This window comes from Gastrolobium bilobum, unplaced genomic scaffold (genome assembly GCF_033153095.1).
Source record: "Gastrolobium bilobum isolate Gb01-03AN ecotype WA unplaced genomic scaffold, APGP_CSIRO_Gbil_v1 utg1559, whole genome shotgun sequence".
NCBI classification, from domain to species: Eukaryota; Viridiplantae; Streptophyta; class Magnoliopsida; order Fabales; family Fabaceae; genus Gastrolobium; species Gastrolobium bilobum.
Window position 1 is genome coordinate 45,808 of NW_026898385.1, and position 20,612 is coordinate 66,419.

The 20,612-nt window shown below is 33.1% G+C and overlaps 1 non-coding gene and 1 pseudogene across 1 annotated transcript; both read left to right on the forward strand.

The window, feature by feature from the left end:
• The first annotated feature begins 10,637 nt into the window (after window positions 1–10,637).
• On the forward strand, window positions 10,638–15,866 carry LOC133315603 (aquaporin TIP1-2-like; annotated as a pseudogene).
• Window positions 13,520–13,591, forward strand: TRNAP-UGG (transfer RNA proline (anticodon UGG)). Its single transcript has one exon. It is a non-coding gene; the product is annotated as a tRNA-Pro (tRNA).
• Window positions 15,867–20,612: the final 4,746 nt, after the last annotated feature.

A 20,612-nucleotide genomic window follows, 5' to 3' on the forward strand; every position in this document is an offset into this window, starting at 1 on the left:
CAATTTTATAATATAAAAATAAATCATGTGGAGTCATTATCGTTTAATGACTCAGCTGGTCTACTTACTATGCACAATGACGTCTCGCTAAAAAAAATATTCCAACTGTTTATGATTATGCAACATTAATAGTGATGCAAATTAGGGCATGCATCAAGGGAGGTCCAAATTGTACAAAAACATATTTTGGGAATCAAATTTAGGTTTTGTTTTAAATATAATTAATTTCTTTTTTTTTCAAATTTTCCTTTTAATTACTAGAAAGCAGATAATTTAAAATAAATTTGCATCATAGATACATTGTTCCTAAAAAAGGAATGTACCAATCTTAAAAGAAAAAAAGAATGTAAATTTTTTTGTAACATTCATATTCCCCTTAGGATCCAAATATAAACCAAAGTCTTTAGACACCCCTTGTATCCAACTCAAACTCAGATCTAACTTGGGATGTGCATGGGTATAAATGAATTGAATTTCTTGAAGAACTGAATTGAATTTCTTGAAGAACTGAACTGAATTGGTTTAAACGGTTTGGTTCGAAACGAAAATGGTTCAGTTTGGTTGGAAACTGACTCGGGTCAAATCTATTCTTAATAGAAATTTTTTTAAACAATTTAAAAAAAAAGAGAGATAAAACATTCGATTCAGTTTGAAACTGGTTCGTGGTTCGAAAATAGTTCGGTCTGATTCAGTTTTTGAAATGATTTTTAAAAATAGGTTCGGTTCTTGAATGAGTTCTTTAAAACCGGTTCGGTTCATGAACTGATTTTTAAAACTCAATTATTTTAAGAGCTGTTCAGTTTAATTTTTTTATTTCTTTTAAAACTGTATAGCTTTGAACTGATCTTTTTATCGCGCGTACACACTATATTTTGGCAATTTGCCCAAGCGTTGCATATCATTGGGCCCCGTTTCTCAGATAATCAATCCATCTCCACTACTAATCACCTTTTTTTGAACTATAGGTCCCTATCAATGAAAATCAAGCAATGCAAAGGTCTTCCTTTGAGAATAAATTGTTGTTTTCATTCAAAAATGCAGGAAATCCTCCCACCCTACTGTGTCACTTCTAATATTTATGATTTTGTGGTCAACTATTTAATGTGGTTAAATTTGTATAATTCCTCTAATTAATTATCCAAATTTAAAAGGAAATATTTTCATTTAATTTACAACATTAAAATAAATTATGCCTAGTCATTGACTCAGTTGGTCTACTCTCGCATTTTGATATAAATAACTCTTAAGCAATTACCCATACTTAAAGGAAAAATTTCATGTATCCAGAAAGAAAGAAAAAATCCAACTATTTGATATTAGGAAACATTAATATTGGTTCAAATTAAGGCATGCATCAAGGGAGATGCATCAAGGGAGGTTTGAGTTGTAAAAAGTATATTTAGGGACTAAAATTTAGGATGTGTTTTAAATTTGATTGACTAGTAAGTGTTTATTTTTATAAATTTTTCTATAATTATTAGAAAAATAAATAAAAAAATATTTTCATCTCTTTTATAATATAAAAATAAATCATGTGGAGTCATTATCGTTTAATGACTCAGCTGGTCAACTTACTATGCACAATGACACCTCGCTAAAAAAAATATTCCAACTGTTTATGATTATGCAACATTAATAGTGATGCAAATTAGGGCATGCATCAAGGGAGGTCCAAATTGTACAAAAACATATTTTGGGAATCAAATTTAGGTTTTGTTTTAAATATAATTAATTAATTTTTTTAAATTTTCCTTTTAATTACTAGAAAACGGATCATTTAAAATAAATTTGCATCATATATACATTGTTCCTAAAAAAGGAATGTACCAATCTTAAAAGAAAAAAAGAATGCACATTTTTTTGTAACATTTATATTCCCTTTAGGATCCAAATATAAACCAAAGTCTTTAGACACCCCTTGTATCCAACTCAAACTCAGATCTAACTTGGGATGTGCATGGGTAGGAATGAATTGAATTTCTTGAAGAACTGAACTGAATTGGTTTAAACGGTTTGGTTCAAATTGAAAATGGTTCAGTTTGGTTGGAAACCGACTCGGGTCAAATCTATTCTTAATATTAAAAAATTAAAAAAATAGAAAAAAATAAAGAGATAAAACATTCGATTCAGTTTGAAACTGGTTCGTTGTTCGAAAATAGTTCGGTCTGGTTCGGTTTTTGAACTGATTTTTGAAAATAGGTCCGGTTCTTGAATTAGTTCTTTAAAACCGATTCGGTTCATGAACTGATTTTCAAAACTCAATTATTTTAAGAGCAGTTCAGTTTATTTTTTTTATTTCTTTTAAAACTGTATAGCTTTGAACTCATCTCTTTATCGCGGGTACACACAATATTTTGGCAGTTTGCCCAAGCGTTGCATATCATTGGGCCCCGTTTCTCAGATGATCAATCCATCTCCACTACTAATCACCTTCTTTTGAACTATAGGTCCCTATCAATGAAAATCAAGCAATGCCAAGGTCTTCCTTTGAGAATAAATTGTTGTTTTCATTCAAAAATGCAGGAAATCCTCCCACCCTTTCAGGAACTGTGTCACTTCTAATATTTATGATTTTGTGGTCAACTATTTAATGTGGTTAAATTTGTATAATCCCTCCAATTAATTATCAAAATTGAAACGGGAATATTTTCATTTAATTTACAACATTAAAATAAATTATGCCTAGTAATTGACTCAGTTGGTCTACTCTCGCATTTTGATATAAATAACTCTTAAGCAATTACCCATACTTAAAGGAAAAATTTCATGTATCCAGAAAGAAAGAAAAAATCCAACTATTTGATATTAGGAAACATTAATATTGGTTCAAATTAGGGCATGCATCAAGGGAGATGCATCAACGGAGGTTTGAGTTGTAAAAAGTATATTTAGGGACAAAAATTTAGGATATGTTTTAAATTTGATTGACTAGTAAGTGTTTATTTTTATAAATTTGTCTATAATTATTAGAAAAATAAATAAAGGATTAGTCCTATAGCCGGCTCAAAGAGTCGAAGCTCGTGGGGATACCGGAGGGAGCCAACTCGTCTCAAATAGATAATTAGGGTTGGGTAACTTCAAAAAAAGAAAAATAAATAAAAAAATATTTTCATCTCTTTTATAATATAAAAATAAATCATGTGGAGTCATTATCGTTTAATGACTCAGCTGGTCTACTTACTATGCACAATGACACCTCGCTAAAAAAAATATTCCAACTGTTTATGATTATGCAACATTAATAGTGATGCAAATTAGGGCATGCATCAAGGGAGGTCCAAATTGTACAAAAACATATTTTGGGAATCAAATTTAGGATTTGTTTTAAATATAATTAAATTCTTTTTTTTTTAAATTTTCCTTTTTATTACTAGAAAGCGGATCATTTAAAATAAATTTGCATCATAGATACATTGTTCCAAAAAAAGGAATGTACCAATCTTAAAAGAAAAAAAGAATGTACATTATTTTGTAACATTCATATTCCGCTTAGGATCCAAATATAAACCAAAGTCTTTAGACACCCCTTGTATCCAACTCAAACTCAGATCTAACTTGGGATGTGCATGGGTAGAAATGAATTGAATTTCTTGAAGAACTGAACTGAATTGGTTTAAACGGTTTGGTTCAAATTGAAAATGGTTCAGTTTGGTTGGAAACCAACTCGGGTCAAATCTATTCTTAATAGAAAAAAAATTAAAAAAATAGAAAAAAATAAAGAGATAAAACATTCGATTCAGTTTGAAACTGGTTCGTGGTTCGAAAATAGTTCGGTCTGATTCAGTTTTTGAACTGATTTTTAAAAATAGGTTCGTTTCTTGAATTAGTTCTTTAAAACCGATTCGGTTCATGAACTGATTTTCAAAACTCAATTATTTTAAGAGCTGTTCAGTTTAATTTTTTTATTTCTTTTAAAACTGTATAGCTTTGAACTGATCTCTTTATCGCGCGTACACACTATATTTTGGAAGTTTGCCCAAGCGTTGCATATCATTGGGCCCCGTTTCTCTGATGATCAATCCATCTCCACTACTAATCACCTTCTTTTGAACTATAGGTCCCTATCAATGACAATCAAGCAATGCCAAGGTCTTCCTTTGAAAATAAATTGTTGTTTTCATTCAAAAATGCAAGAAATCCTCCCACCCTTTCAGGAACTGTGTCACTTCTAATATTTATGATTTTGTGATCAACTATTTAATGTGGTTAAATTTGTTTAATCCGTTATCAAAAAAAAAAAAATTGTATAATCCCTCTAATTAATTATCCAAATTTAAACGGGAATATTTTCATTTAATTTACAACATTAAAATAAATTATTCCTAGTCATTCACTCAGTTGTTCTACTCTCGCATTTTGATATAAATAACTCTTAAGCAATTACCCCTACTTAAAGGAAAAATTTCATGTATCCAGAAAGAAAGAAAAAATCCATTTACAAAAAAAAAAATAAGAAAGAAAAATCCAACTATTTAATATTAGGAAACATTAATATTGGTTCAAATTAGGGCATGCATCAAGGGAGGTTTGAGTTGTAAAAAGTATATTTAGGGACTAAAATTTAGGATGTGTTTTAAATTTGATTGACTAGTAAGTGTATATTTTTATAAATTTGTCTATAATTATTAGAAAAATAAATAAAAAAATATTTTCATCCCTTTTATGATATAAAAATAAATCATGTGGAGTCATTATCGTTTAATGACTCAGCTGGTCTACTTACTATGCACAATGACACCTCGCTAAAAAAAATGTTCCAATTGTTTATGATTATGCAACATTAATAGTGATGCAAATTAGGGCATACATCAAGGGAGGTTCAAATTGTACAAAAACATATTTTGGGTATCAAATTTAGGTTTTGTTTTAAATATAATTAATTTCTTTTTTTTTTCAAATTTTCCTTTTAATTACTAGAAAGCGGATCATTTAAAATAAATTTGCATCATAGATACATTGTTCCTAAAAAAGGAATGTACCAATCTTAAAAGAAAAAAAGAATGTAAATTTTTTTGTAACATTCATATTCCCCTTAGGATCCAAATATAAACCAAAGTCTTTAGACACCCCTTGTATACAACTCAAACTCAGATCTAACTTGGGATGTGCATGGGTAGAAATGAATTGAATTTCTTGAAGAACCGAACTGAATTGGTTTAAACGGTTTGTTTCATATTGAAAATGGTTCAGTTTGGTTGGAAACCGACTTGGGTCAAATCTATTCTTAATAGAAAAAAATTAAAAAAATAGAAAAAATAAAGAGATAAAACATTCGATTCAGTTTGAATCTGGTTCGTTGTTCGAAAATAGTTCGGTCTGTTTCAGTTTTTGAACTGATTTTTAAAAATAGGTTCGGTTCTTGAATTAGTTCTTTAAAACCGATTCGGTTCATGAACTGATTTTCAAAACTCAATTATTTTAAGAGCAGTTCAGTTTAATTTTTTTTATTTCTTTTAAAACTGTATAGCTTTGAATTGATCTCTTTATCGCGCGTACACACTATATTTTGGCAGTTTGCCCAAGCGTTGCAACGTCAGATGGGTGGAAATTTGTTTCTCCTGCATCGTCAAGAGAGAACGATCAGATGGACCCGGGTCAATGAAAGTCTGGTGCGGGTCCTACTGCTCCATGGATCTATTTACAAAAAAGTCAAATATTACAATTACAACATTATATAATATATAAAAAATAAATACTAATTAATAAGAAATAAATAAATATCAAACAATATTTAATTATTCTATAATCCCTAAATAATTAAAAATTATATAATAAATAATAAATAATAACAACATTAATATACATAGCACAATTAATATCACTAATAATGACATAATTAATGTTGGATAATAATGCATAATCAATAAATAATATAACACAATTAATATTCTACAACGGTGTTTTCAACCCTATAACAAAAGAATATTATTTAATTATGGGGAAGGATATACTTACCACCAAAAAAGATTACAACCTTTACAACTAACTTAATCACCTTTGATTTCTGTCGATCTAAACGGTTATAATTTATTAGAAATTATTAGGTCGTATTTATTAATTAATTATTATTCCTAATAAATTATATCCGTTAGATTGACGAAAATTAACAATAATTAGGTTAGTTGTAAAGATGGTAAACTTTTTTGGTGGTGAGTATATCTTGCCCCTTTAATTATTAGTAATAAGAATTGCATAATAAAATTATAAAATACAATAATCTAACAAGATTTGTGTCAAAAAATTTCTAACCTATTTTTCAATCCTATAACTAAATAGTATTATTTAATTCAAATATATTAATTATTGCATAATCAATAATTTATTAAATACAAAATTTAACAACATTAAAATAAAAATTTTCTAACCTAGATTTCAACCTATAACTAGATAATGCATAAGGAACAATTTATTGAATACATTAACCAATATGGCACAATTATTATTCAATTACTATTTCTAATAATTGCATAATTGAAAAAATATTTGGTAAATTTAACAACATTAATATAAATAATTTATAACCTAAAATTAAACCATATAAATAATATCAAACAATTAATATTATTAAATAATATATTAATATAAAATACTACACCTAATAACATTAACATACATATTCTAAGTCAATGTCAAAATTTTCTAACCTATTTTTCAATCCTAGAACTAAATAATGTTATTTAATTCAATATTATTAATTATTGCATAATCAACAAATTATTAAATACAAAATTTAATAACATTAATATAAAAATTATCTAACCTACATTTCAACCTATAAATAAATAATGCATATAAAACAATTTATTTAATACATTAATTAAACAATATGGCACAATTAATATTTAATTAATATTACTAATAATTGCATAATTAAAAAAATTAATTGATAAATTTAACAACATTAATATAAACAATTTATAACCTAAATTTAAACCCTATAAATAATTTCAAACAATTCATATTATTAAATAAAGCTTTAATATATAATACTAAACCATAACATTAACATGCATATCCTAAGCCATTGTCATAATTGTGTCTTCTAACCTAATGTTTTATCTTATATTTAATAATTAACAACATTTAAATAACACTAAAAAACTGTAAAAAAAAATTAACTAAATCATAAAATACTAACCTCAAATGTAGAGAGAGAAAGAAAAATTAGAAAGGGGGAGAGTGAGAGAAAGAAAAATGTGAGAAAGTGAGAGGGAGAGAGATTCGGGTGAGGGAAATAGGGGGAGAGGGGGTATATATAGGGTTGTGAAAAATAGCCGTTGCACCAAGTTCGCTAGCCGTTACGCGTAGTTCGCTGAAGTGGGCAGCGACCTTCTTTGCATGCAAGCCACGTGGCTTGGCACGTGAGAACGTGCAGGGCATTAATTGCTGCAGACAATGTTGTTAAGATCAAGATCTTACTTAAGATCGGGAAGGGATAAAAATATCGTAAATCGCAATATTGATACCGTAAGATCGTAACTGTGTATGTAAAATACTAAAATTATATAAATAATCAAATTACTCGACAAAAATAATGGGGATATTGCAGTTGACCATTATCATCGCTACCTGGTATAGTATGAACTTTGTTTTAACTTAACATTACCCTTTAAAGTATATAATATATATAATTTAATTTTTATATTCGCCAGTTTGGTCCACATATCAAATCTGAGTTATTTTAAAATGTTTAAATAATATTGTATGGTCCATGTGCTCCACAGCCTCCACGCACATATTCAAAGGCGTTGGTAAAGAACTAAAGATTTTTATTACGCAAGTGGCGGAACCCCATTACCTCTGGAGGAAGGTTCGTTCAAAGCGACTCGTACAAGCTTGAGTGTACCAACCTTTACTTTGGGTCCAACGAACTTGAGTGAACCTCATTTCCTTCGATTCCACCTCTTCAGTGTAGACCCATGAGCCAAGCCCATTCTTCCTTTCGCGCTTGAAGCACCAAGTCGTTTTCTTAATAGCACAGCGCCGAGTCCTTTTCTTCATGGTATCTGAAGTGCAAAGCTTATAAGGTGATGGGGGAAAAGAGCCAACGTTCAAGTGCTTCAAGGCAATGATGCCAGTAACAGCAAAACACAAGTAAAAAGCTTCCAGAAAATGCAAAGAATAATGGAACACAAAGACAAAAGTGAGATGGATCTGGACATTTGAAGCTATCTGAGTTGAATCGCAAAAATGGTGGGATCGTACGATCTCACCGATTCCACGTTCTTGCACAACGATCTCACACAACTGAAGAAGAAAACGATTCTACTTACGATTTGAATCGTAGCAATTGGAAAAAACGAAGGAACGAACGATCCTGCGATTTCACACGCGATCTTAACAACCATGGTTGCAGAGTTCGCTACTGACACAAGCGAACTATGTTTCCACCAGGAACGTGACACATCAGCACACCGAGTTCACTACTTCTACAAGAGAACTTGCCCACGTGGTAGATTGATAAATAGCACTGTTTGCGTGGCATATAGAGAAATAAGATGGGGAACACTGGCACTTTGGTCACTGTTTACAGTTCTAAGTGGTGCTACGTCGCCGATTTGTTGGGGCTGGTGGTGCTCTGTAATTTTAGTTGGTTCTGCATTGTTTTTCGGGCTCTTTTTTTTTTATAGCTCAAGGACTTAAATATCTTTATCTTTGACTCGTCCTGTACTCCTGATTAGTCTAAATTATAATTTTTAATTTAAGCTGTGATTTTGTTATGTATTTTTAATTGGAGTTTAATTAAATATTGTGATTTCAAGGTTATTTTATTGAAATAGGATATATTAACCATTTTTTTCTTACAACCATTTACAATTATTTCATTGTGGTTGGATCAAAATTAAAATAATAATTCTCATCGATTTTGTAATAATTGATTTAATTTTAATTTAATTATTACAAATTTAATAGTAAAAGGTGATTAGAAAAAAGAACAATAAATATTTCCTCTCCTTGTTTTATTTACTAATATATTATTATTATTTAGTATATATTTATGTTCCATTAAAAAATGCTGGAACTTTTATAGATTTTTTTTTCTAACCAACAAACCATGGCATTATTATTTTAAGCAAACTGAATGACAAGTTGATGCATGATTTCCACTAAATCCCATCTTCTCCTCTTGCCAATTCGCTCTAACAATGGATGTTAGCTTTTCCATGACAAAAAACAATGCTAAATCTCAGTCCGATCCATAAGGAAACGTATTAAAACTTGGAACAAATGTAACATGGTCATCATCGATAATTGACATCATGTGAATCCCACGGACATAAAGCTATTAATTTGTCTGTGTGTCCCTTTGCAACCAAAGAAACGTAACAATTTTACCGTAAAAAAACAGGCAATAAGAGCCTTTCATTTAGTGGATCAAGTCTACTCTAGGACTATAGCGGGGTTGACTTGAAATAAACTGCCTTCAACTCCTTATCTGTGGGATCATTTAAAAAAAAATGAAGTGGATTTTTTGTTTAAATATATATATATATATATATATATATATATATATATATATGAGGTAGGATCCTTTGACACTGGTGTTAAATTTCAAATTTGACACCTCATTCGAGAGCCGTTAGATCAAAAAAGATCAACGACTCTAATTTGTAAGCAAGTGACATCATTGATCTTTTTTGATCTAACGGCTCTCGGACGAGGTGTCAAATTTGAAATTTGACACCGGTGTATATATAGAGGTAGGATCCTTTGACACCGGTGTCAAATTTTAAATTTGACACCTCATCCGAGAGCCGTTAGATCAGAAAAAATCAACGACTTTGATTTGTAAGCACATGACACCGTTGATCTTTTTGGGATCCTACCTCTATATATATATATATAATGGTGGTACTGAGATTTGATTTCGTAGATCATCCAAATCTCTCGTCAGTACACCAATCTTAGTGGTTTTGTGGAATCATTTTAGAGCTCTCATCTCATCTTCTCCACTAAGCACGTCTGTATTCATTAAACTCATGGTATGATTGAATTAATTTATTTTCAGAAAATTATTATTATTATTTTACAACTTTTTGGGAGAAGTTTTAAAAAAAGAATAATAAGTAATGATAATGAATCCATCACAAGTAACTAGAGCCGACAAAATGAATTTAGTTCGACGAGATGAGTTAATGTAAAACATGTTTGGACTGACAGGCCAACCCGTCTCACCCACCAAACAGGATGTGGAAGACCGAGTTTTTTAGCTCACCTTAAAAAATAGGACACTACGGATTGACTTGTTGTTTGACGATTGATGACAAGACGGGATGGAATGGAGTCTACTTTGCCACCTCTACAACTAACCGACTGTGGCCAATGTTCACACCCTGTTCACATCACTAGCAATCCTATGTCGGTTCCGTCTTAAAGCTAATTGAATGACCCACCATCACAAATTGGTCATTGGTCGGTGACAAAACTCCTTTTTCTCATTTTTCCCTCGTGGCTGTTTGTTGCTACAAGTTAAACAACGTTAAATGCTGCAACAGCAGCAGCAGGTTCTTATTATAGATAACCAGCATTTGAACACACGTTAGAACAAGAAGTTTACTTATCCTAACTAAGCATAAGTCGTTATCATTATTATTGTTATTATTCTAAGCTTGAAATCTCAGAGCAAAGAAAAAAAAATGGCGATTTATAGAATTGCCATTGGAAATCCTTCCGAGTTCGGCCAAGTTAATACGCTTAAGGCTGCTTTAGCTGAGTTCATCTCAATGCTCATCTTTGTCTTTGCAGGGGAAGGCTCTGGCATGGCATATAGTAAGGCTTAATATGTTCAACTCTTTATAGAGTAACTTTGTGTTTGATTTCCATTGACAATTTGAACCATGCGGTAACTCAATGAATTCTTGGATGTTTGTTTTTGGCAGACAAGCTCACAAACAATGGTTCAGCAACACCAGCTGGGCTAATTGCAGCATCACTATCTCATGCATTTGCTCTTTTTGTTGCGGTCTCTGTTGGTGCTAACATATCAGGTGGACATGTCAACCCTGCTGTCACATTTGGTGCCTTTATTGGTGGCCACATTACCCTTCTTAGAGGCATTTTGTATTGGATTGCTCAGTTGCTCGGTTCTGTGGTTGCTTGCTTGCTCCTTAAATTTGCCACTGGTGAGTATTCTGTACCGAATACTGCAGGCATATATTACAAATTAAATCACCACTTTTCTTCCAGCTCTTAAAATCGTAATCATAATTGCACCTTGAAAGCAACAATACCACCATTTGGCACTATTATCCAGTCAAAGAAAAAATTGAGATGCAAATAATTTTCAGTGTCACCAGTGCCACATATAGAAAGTTATTATCTTACTTCTTTAACAAAACACTATCTTAGTGTACGGAACCAAAAATACAAGTTCAGAAGTTCAATAAAATATCAATAACCAACATTACTACTCCTCATACACTTTTCTGGTCATGGTGTTTATAAAGTTTTATATGCCGCTGCTTCAACAAATGCAGGTAAAGTTTGGACCAGAGGAATGGATAAACTAGAAATACAACCTGATTGAGAGAAATGGAGGATAAATTAAAAGACAACATTTGTATCAATATGTTACAAACAGACAAAAATGAATTGAAAAGGAACAAAAAAGTATTTTATGTTCACTGAAAACCAGTTTCCATGTGCTATACGAAGTTCCCAACACAGAATATTGAGAGTTGAGACAGCTATTTCTAAGCTTTTTTTTCCCCTCCCGTTTGGATGTGTCTTTTTTTAGTTAAAAGTTGCTTTTTTTCAGAAAAAAAAAAAAAAAAAAGCACTTCTATTACAAAGTTCATTTGAATGTCTGTCTTAAAAAAAAAAACAAAAGCTATAGAAAAAAGTCTAAAATCTTCTTTTTTTGGAAGCTACAAAATTTAGCTTATGAAAATAACAGAAGTCAAAAGTTCATTTTTTTTTTCAAAATTCAAATATTTTTTTTAAAAATCTAATTAGGTCTACCGTTTGTAAAAAACACTTTTAAAATAAGTATGGCATAAAAAGTATTTTTTTTAGAAGTCTAGCCGGAAAAGGAATCTGCATAGAGATTCTTCTTCTTTATAATTGGAAGCGCCAGGTACATAACCCATGCTGCATTATATTGACCGATCAGCCGCACTAGTTTATAACAACAGTGATGACATTTGGTTAAGAAAGGAACGGGCGTATAGTCAATCATAACAGTAATGTCAATTTTAAACTCATTCAGAAACAAAATTCAGAGATATGACGACATATAGATCTGTGAACTCACTTTCACCAGGACCCATTCCCAAATGATACAGCACAATAAACACAGTGTACCTAATTAAAAGATAAAGCATCAAGCATATACTTGAAAAGACCATTTTATTAATATAATAGAACTTATTAACCTCATATTCCTAAGACTTCAGAGAATGTGGAATAAAAGATAGAAAAATACCTAAGATAGGTGATCCAAGAAGGACAATGTCCCAAGCAATTGAAAGCATAATGTGAATATCTAATAACCTGCATCTCCAAAGATTGCAGCCAAATCATATTTCATACATGCAAAATGGTAATGTTATATTTGTTTATAGGAAAAATGTGTTGCATTTTAAAGGATACAAGTTGTGTCATCTTAAGTGAGAGAAAATGATAAATAAAGGAGGAGAGAGTGGACAAAAAACATAAAGGTGTGGGTCCCATCTATTTGTAAGAGTGAAATGATATAAGTTGTGTCATTTAAAAGGATAAACAATTTTCTCTTTGTTTATACCGCAACTTTCATCGATTGCAAACATAACATACCATAAGTGTGGGAAAATAAAAAAATTAGGCTACAATATACACCATGTACAGATCACCTGATATGCTCTTATAATGAAAAATAATATATACTCTGTATTAAGTTATAGTAGACATGACATACAAATAGGGATGTGCATGGGTCGAACCAAACAGAATTTTTTGAAAAACCAAACTGAATTGGTTTAAATGGTTTGGTTCGGATCAAAACTGGTTTTGTTCAGAAGTGGTTCGGTTCGGTTGAAAACGGTTCGGTTCGGTTTGAAACCGGTTCGGATCGGCCCTATTTTGAAAAGAAAAAGAATTAAAGAATTAAAAAATTAAAAAATAAAGTTATAAAAATCAATTTGGTTCGGTTTGAAAACGGTTTGATTCGGTTCAGTTCGGAAATGGTTCGGTTCTTAAACTGGTTCTAAAAACCGATTCGGTTCATGAACTGGTTCTTTAAAAATCGGTTCGGTTCATGAACTGGTTTTTAAAAATCGGTTATTTTAAAGGACGGTTCGGTTCGGTTCATGGTTCGATTCAGTTTTTTGGTTATTTTGCATACTCCTAGATACAAAGGGGCTAAAAAATAAAGTTTTGGAGCATTAACAGAGCAATCAAATCCAAAATGCTAACAATCTGTTACAAGCAGTGAGTTTCTCATGTCTTGTGAAGTCATTTTCCCATTATTGCTCTACTAAAAACTTCAAAGAGATTATCATTGACGTGCTTTTTTCCTTGATACATACATGAGTATGTAATCGGGCATTTGGTCTAGTGGTATGATTCTCGCTTTGGGTGCGAGAGGTCCGGAGTTCGATTCTCCGAATGCCCCAATATATATACTTAAATTTTTAATACACGATGTAACATTACATATAAAAAATGGTAACTTGTAATTGTTTAAACAGTAAGGTCATGCTAGTAAAATAAACCAACTGCATCCAATCAAAAAACAAACTACCTCACTTATACTCCATTCTGGAAGAGTGATAAAAATTGAAGGTAACTCCTGGACCTACAGAAAGCACACGGCACAAGGCCTGAGGTAGCATCTGTGTCTGATTGTCAATCTCATAAACAAGAGCTTATGAAAGTAGCCAGAAGAGCTTCACATGGTAAGAAGGATAAAATGTGTGTCCTTTTAAAGGATGTAAGTTGTGTTATTTAAAAGGATAAATACTTTTCCTTTAAATTAATGCCAAAACACAAGCTCGTGTAGTTAAATTTAAATAATAAAGCATCCGTGACATGGAACTCTATCCAAGAAATACTTAAATTTTTAATACACGATGTAACATTACATATAAAAAATGGTAACTTGTAATTGTTTAAACAGTAAGGTCATGCTAGTAAAATAAACCAACTGCATCCAATCAAAAAACAAACTACCTCACTTATACTCCATTCTGGAAGAGTGATAAAAATTGAAGGTAACTCCTGGACCTACAGAAAGCACACGGCACAAGGCCTGAGGTAGCATCTGTGTCTGATTGTCAATCTCATAAACAAGAGCTTATGAAAGTAGCCAGAAGAGCTTCACATGGTAAGAAGGATAAAATGTGTGTCCTTTTAAAGGATGTAAGTTGTGTTATTTAAAAGGATAAATACTTTTCCTTTAAATTAATGCCAAAACACAAGCTCGTGTAGTTAAATTTAAATAATAAAGCATCCGTGACATGGAACTCTATCCAAGAAATGAGTAGGACACAAGCTATAGAACCTCATCAAGTCTCCGAACAATTGCAAGCACAAAGTGGGTTCTTCCTCCCCATTGCATCAAAAGGAAACGCCCACTCGGAACAAGGCCTGAAATTCCACAACTCCTGGACCTACAGAAAGCACACGGCACAAGGCCTGAGGTAGCATCTGTGTCTGATTGTCAATCTCATAAACAAGAGCTTATGAAAGTAGCCAGAAGAGCTTCACATGGTAAGAAGGATAAAATGTGTGTCCTTTTAAAGGATGTAAGTTGTGTTATTTAAAAGGATAAATACTTTTCCTTTAAATTAATGCCAAAACACAAGCTCGTGTAGTTAAATTTAAATAATAAAGCATCCGTGACATGGAACTCTATCCAAGAAATGAGTAGGACACAAGCTATAGAACCTCATCAAGTCTCCGAACAATTGCAAGCACAAAGTGGGTTCTTCCTCCCCATTGCATCAAAAGGAAACGCCCACTCGGAACAAGGCCTGAAATTCCACAACTTCTGTATTGTAAGGTATTGCATAAGATAAACAACAGCTTGGTTCAGCAACACGAGCTGGGCCAATTGCAGCATCACTGTCTCATGCATTTGCTCTGCTGTCACATTTGGTGTAAGTAAAGAACTAATTTAACCCAAAAGCTTAAGTTGTTAAGTGAAGGCGCATGAATGATTTATATACTTTTCTAACACGTCTTCTCACACGAGAGGCTACCGGACATGAAAGATGGATAATGCACAGATTCACTTACTTGTGCTAAGAAATTCCAAAAAAGAAAGAGAAAGTGGAGGATAGATAATGCACAAATTCACTTACTTGTGCTAAGAAATTCCATAAGAGAAAAAGAATGTGAGAGCGGTGAGAATTAAGCTGTTGGATGATATTATATTAATGGTTTTTATACTTCTTAGGGTGGCCATATTACACTTCTTAGAGGCATTTTGTATTGGATTGCTCAGTTGCTCGGTTCTGTGGTAGTTTGCTTGCTCCTTAAATTTGCCACTGGTGGGTTGTTGTTTTTTTTTTAATGGGTATTGCAGGAAACATCTGCACTCTCATTGTCTTCTGGGGTGGGAGTAGCAAATGCCTTGTCTTTGAGATTGTATGACTTTTGGTTTGGTTTACACTGTGTATGCCACTCCAGTAGACCCAAAGAAGGGTAACCTTGGGATAATTGCTTCAATTGCAATTGGTTTCACCGTGGGTGCTAACATTTTGGCAGGCCGTACCTTTGATGGAGCATCCATGAACCCAGCAGTGTCTTTTGGACCCGCTGTAGTTAGCTGGACTTGGGATAATCATTGGGTATACTGGGTCGGCCAATCAATTGGTTCTGCTGTTGTTCACGAGATTTTCTTCATCACCCCAAAAACTTATGAACAGCTCCCCTCTACAGAATAGTAAATTCCCCAGAGTTTAAATTGAAAGTGGAGGCGGGTTTCTTCTGCTTCCCATGTGGGTGCTCTTTATTGTTTGCATTACCTTGTTTTCAAATGTTGATTTCCGTTACATTTGTTCTGTTCTACTAAGATCATTTATTGAGTAATGGCTCAATCTTCTAAGCCTGAATTTTAGCCAAATTTCATCTACGCTTAAAATCATTCAATACCTCTAAATCCTTTAAAGAGAAGAAAATTGCCGCATTTACCAAAGAAACAACGAGAATCTATGAACAAGAAGCATTAATTACTATCCGAAAGTCCATAACATTAACAAGCAATGCAATATTTCAGAATAAGAGTGAACTGGCCCACTTCAAACGAGTCAAACTTATTAACCAATACAAGTTATTGTATACATCAATACATGGGGTAGAAATCTGTACAGAATACTGCACGCATATATTACAAATCACCACCTTGTTTCTTTCAGCTCATATATCGTAATCATAATTGCATGCAACAATTCCATTATTTGGAACTATTATCAAGTCAAAGAAAAAAGTTGAGATGCAAATTGTTAAAATTCTAATGCTGGAAATATACATCTCTTCATTCATTATTCTCCTCTTTAACTGAGGTATATATACAAGTATCAATAACAGTACTAACTTAAAAATAGATAACAAATTCTATAAATCTAAACAACTAAACAAATCAATCCTATCCAATTTACAACAATATTTCAACAAACTAAATTCTATCAACAAATTAAATCCTATCTTCAACATTCCCCCTCAAGTTGGTGCATGAATATCTATCATGTCCAACTTGTTAATGGCTTCTTCAAAAGCTTTTCCAGAAACAGCTATAGTCAATACATCAGCAAGTTGTTCTTGAGACCGTACATGAGGAATCTCAATTATATGATTTTCGAGCTTCTCTTTTATAAAATGTCTATCTATTTCAACATGCTTAGTCCTGTCATGCTGAACCGGATTGTGTTCTATCTCTATCGCAGCTTTGTTATCACAGAAAAGATTCATTGGCTGACTATATATAATTCCCAATTCAGCTAATATATTTTTAATCCATAACAGTTCACAGACACCATAAGCCATACCTCTGAATTCAGCTTCAGCACTTGACCTAGCCACTACCTTTTGTTTCTTGCTCCTCCATGTGACTAAATTTCCTTCTACAAAGGTGAAGTACCCAGAAGTTGATTGCCTTGTAGTCTTATCACCAGCCCAATCTGAGTCTGTATAACCTTCAATGCATGGTCTATCATTTTTTGAAAAAAGCAGCCATTTTCCAGGAGTTCCTTTGAGATATCTAAGAATTCGATACACGGCTTTCATATGTTCCTCACTAGGGGAATGCATAAATCTGCTTACAATGCTTACAGAATATGCAATATCAGGTCTAGTGTGTGACAAATATATTATTTACCTACCAACCTTTGATATCTGCCTTTATCTGCGTTATTCTGATTCGGATAGACACCAAGTGAGTAATTCATCTCCATTGGAGTTTCTGCTGGCTTGCTACCCAATAATCCAGTTTCAGAGAGAAGATCCAAAATATATTTTCTTTGAGATAAGAAAATTCCTTGTTTAGACCTTGAAATTTCTATTCCAAGAAAGTATTTCAGTGGACCAAGATTCTTCATCTCAAATTCAGCAGCCAACTTCTTTTCCAGAGACTTCATTTCTTCTAGATCATCCCCAGTCAACACCATATCATCTACATAAACAATAAGTATTGCCACCTTTCCTTTGTTATGCTTAATAAATAGAGTATGATCTGAGTTGCTTTGTTGATACCCAAACTTTTTCATTGCTAAAGAGAGCCTACCAAACCATGCTCTTGGTGATTGTTTAAGACCATATAGTGCCTTTTCCAGTTTACAAACCATATTCTGTTTTGAATGTGTTGTCTTCACTCCTGGAGGTACTTCCATGTAAACTTCCTCTTCTAGATCACCATTCAAGAAGGCGTTCTTCACATCAAATTGTTTTAAGGGCCAATCTCGGTTTGCTGCTATAGAGATTAGTATTCTGATGGTATTTAGCTTTGCCACCGGAGCAAATGTCTCTTGATAATCGATGCCATATCTTTGTGTAAATCCCTTTGCTACAAGTCTTTCCTTGTACCTGTCAATGCTTCCATATGCCCTTAGTTTCACAGTATAAACCCATTTGCAACCAATTGTCTTCTTCCCTTTCAGTAGAGATGTCAGACTCCAAGTGTTATTTTTCTGAAGTGCTTCCATTTTAATGTTCATAGCTTGCTTCCATTTAGGATCTTCCAATACTTCCTGCACACTATTAGGAATTTGTACAGTAGAGAATTGATCAATTGTTAAAGCATATGATTCAGATAACCTATGGGATGACACATAATTGCTAATGGGATATTTCCCTTTCACGTTCAGATTCGGTTCATAAGTGGTCTTTGGAATGCCTTTGTTTGCCCTCTCTGATCGTCTAATATGTGTAATATCCGAAGGTAAAGGATCTATATTCTGGACAGAAATGACTTCAATAGCAGGTGGGATTGGATGATCTGTATTTTGGGCAGAAGTGGTTTCAGTGGCAGGAGATTCAGAATGTGTTTCAGATGTTTCCAAGGAAGGGGTCTCAGGTATGTGGGATATATTTGGTGTCTCATGTAAAGGAGGATTAGTATCTGTAGAAGAAGGGATAGGAATAGAAGTAGAAAACCAGAATTCTTCGTCTCGAGTATTAGTTATCTCCCCCTGAGAAGAAGAAGAGGAAACTCCCCCTGAATAGTAACCTTCAGATTCATGAAAAGAGACTTCAAGTGTGACATACATCTTGTGGGTTTTAGGATCAAAACAGTGGTAGCCCTTTTGGGAGTCAGAGTAGCCCAAAAATATACATTTCTTAGCACAAGGATCAAGTTTGGTGCGTAAAACTTTTGGAATATGGACAAATGCAGTGCAACCAAAAACTTTAGGTTCCAGATTCATAACATGAGGAATTGAAAAAAAAGGTTTCAAGTTTCTGTTGAGGAGTTAGGAACTTCAAAGAACTAGATGGGGTCCGATTGAGAACATAAGCTGCAGAAAGAACAGCTTCTCCCCAATAGTGAGAGGGTACATTCATGTCAAATAAAAAAGCTCGAGTGACTTCTAATAATTGCCTGTTTTTTCTCTCAGCCAAACCATTTGCTGAGGTGTATATGCACAAGAGGTTTGATGTTTGATCCCTTTAGAGTTTAAAAAAAATCAGAAAATACTTTATTTTTATATTCAAGTCCATTGTCAGATTGCAAAATTTGGATAGAAGTTTTAAATTGAGTGGCAATCATATTATGAAAATTTTGAAATACAGAAAACACCTCATTTTTGTTTTTCAGTAAAGAGATCCACATCATTCTAGTGCATTCATCAATAAAAGAAACATAATAAAAGGAATTCGAAAAAGAAGACACACGAGCTGGTCCCCATACATCAGAATGAATAACTTGAAAGAGAATTTCACTTTTATTTGAACTAGGATAAAAAGGCATACGATGGCTTTTAGCCATTTCACAAGTAGAACAATGAAATTCAGAAGGATTACAATTCGAAAATAAATGAGGAAATAATTTATTCAGATACGGAAAAGAAGGGTGCCCTAATCTCCTATGCCAAAGCCATAGTGTAGGATATTTATTTTCAGAATTATGAACAACAGCTGCCCTATACTTTATGTCTGATGCACTATGAGGGGCTTCAAAAAAATAGAGGTTTTTCTTTCTAACACCATAGCCTAGAATCATTTTTGTTTGGAGGTTCTGAAACACACAAAACGTTGGATAAAACAATACTTCACAATGAAGTTCTGAAGTCAATTTGCTGACAGACAGTAGATTATACTCAAGGGAGGGGACAACAAGTACAGAATGCAGGGTAATAGTAGGTGATAAAACAAAAGTTCCTTGACCCGTAATTGAAGCAACACTACCATTTGCAGTAGTAACAGAAGATTTATCACAAGGCAAAAAATCAGTCAAAACAGAGGCATCATGAATCATATGATTTGATGCACCAGTATCAATTATCCAAGACAAATTTCTAGAGTGAGTAGAGAGAGCAAGAGAATTACCTAAGACTTTTTCATAGATAGCATTTGTCTGAGGAGAGGAAAAAGAGTCACCATCGGAAGAGAGGAGAGCTGTAGAAACAGCCTTGCGACGAGGACGTTTGGTGAAATCCCACCAATCGGGATACCCAATTAATTCATAACACCGGTTCTTTGAATGACCCGAATCCCCACAGCGAGTACATTGGAAGGTTTTTCCTGAGGGTGCCTCCTTGCGCGGTTCTTTGAAATTCCTCCATGATGCTCGGTGAGCACCGATCACATTCTCATAACCAACGGAAAGCAAATTTCGCTCTCCAATGGTCAGTTCAACATCTAGATTTGCAACTTTCTTCATTGCATCCACCATCTCTTCATATCGCTCGGCCTGCTTGGCGACGTAGACGAAGTTCTCACGCTCCTTAGAGGAACCCATAGCCGATTAGATCTCCTCGAGATTAGGGTGTGTGTTATTTGAGAAAGAAAAAAAGAAAAGAAAACGGAAGCAAATACGGATACGGGTTAATAAATTCAAAGAAGATAAAAGAAAAAAAAACTGATAGGGGTAGATAACAAATTCACGCAGGAGATGAGCAAAATTTGTGTGGTTGGAAAGGACAAAAAGACACGGTTATAAGCTCAACTAGTCCTTTTCGTCCTCAAGTACGGTTCAGAAA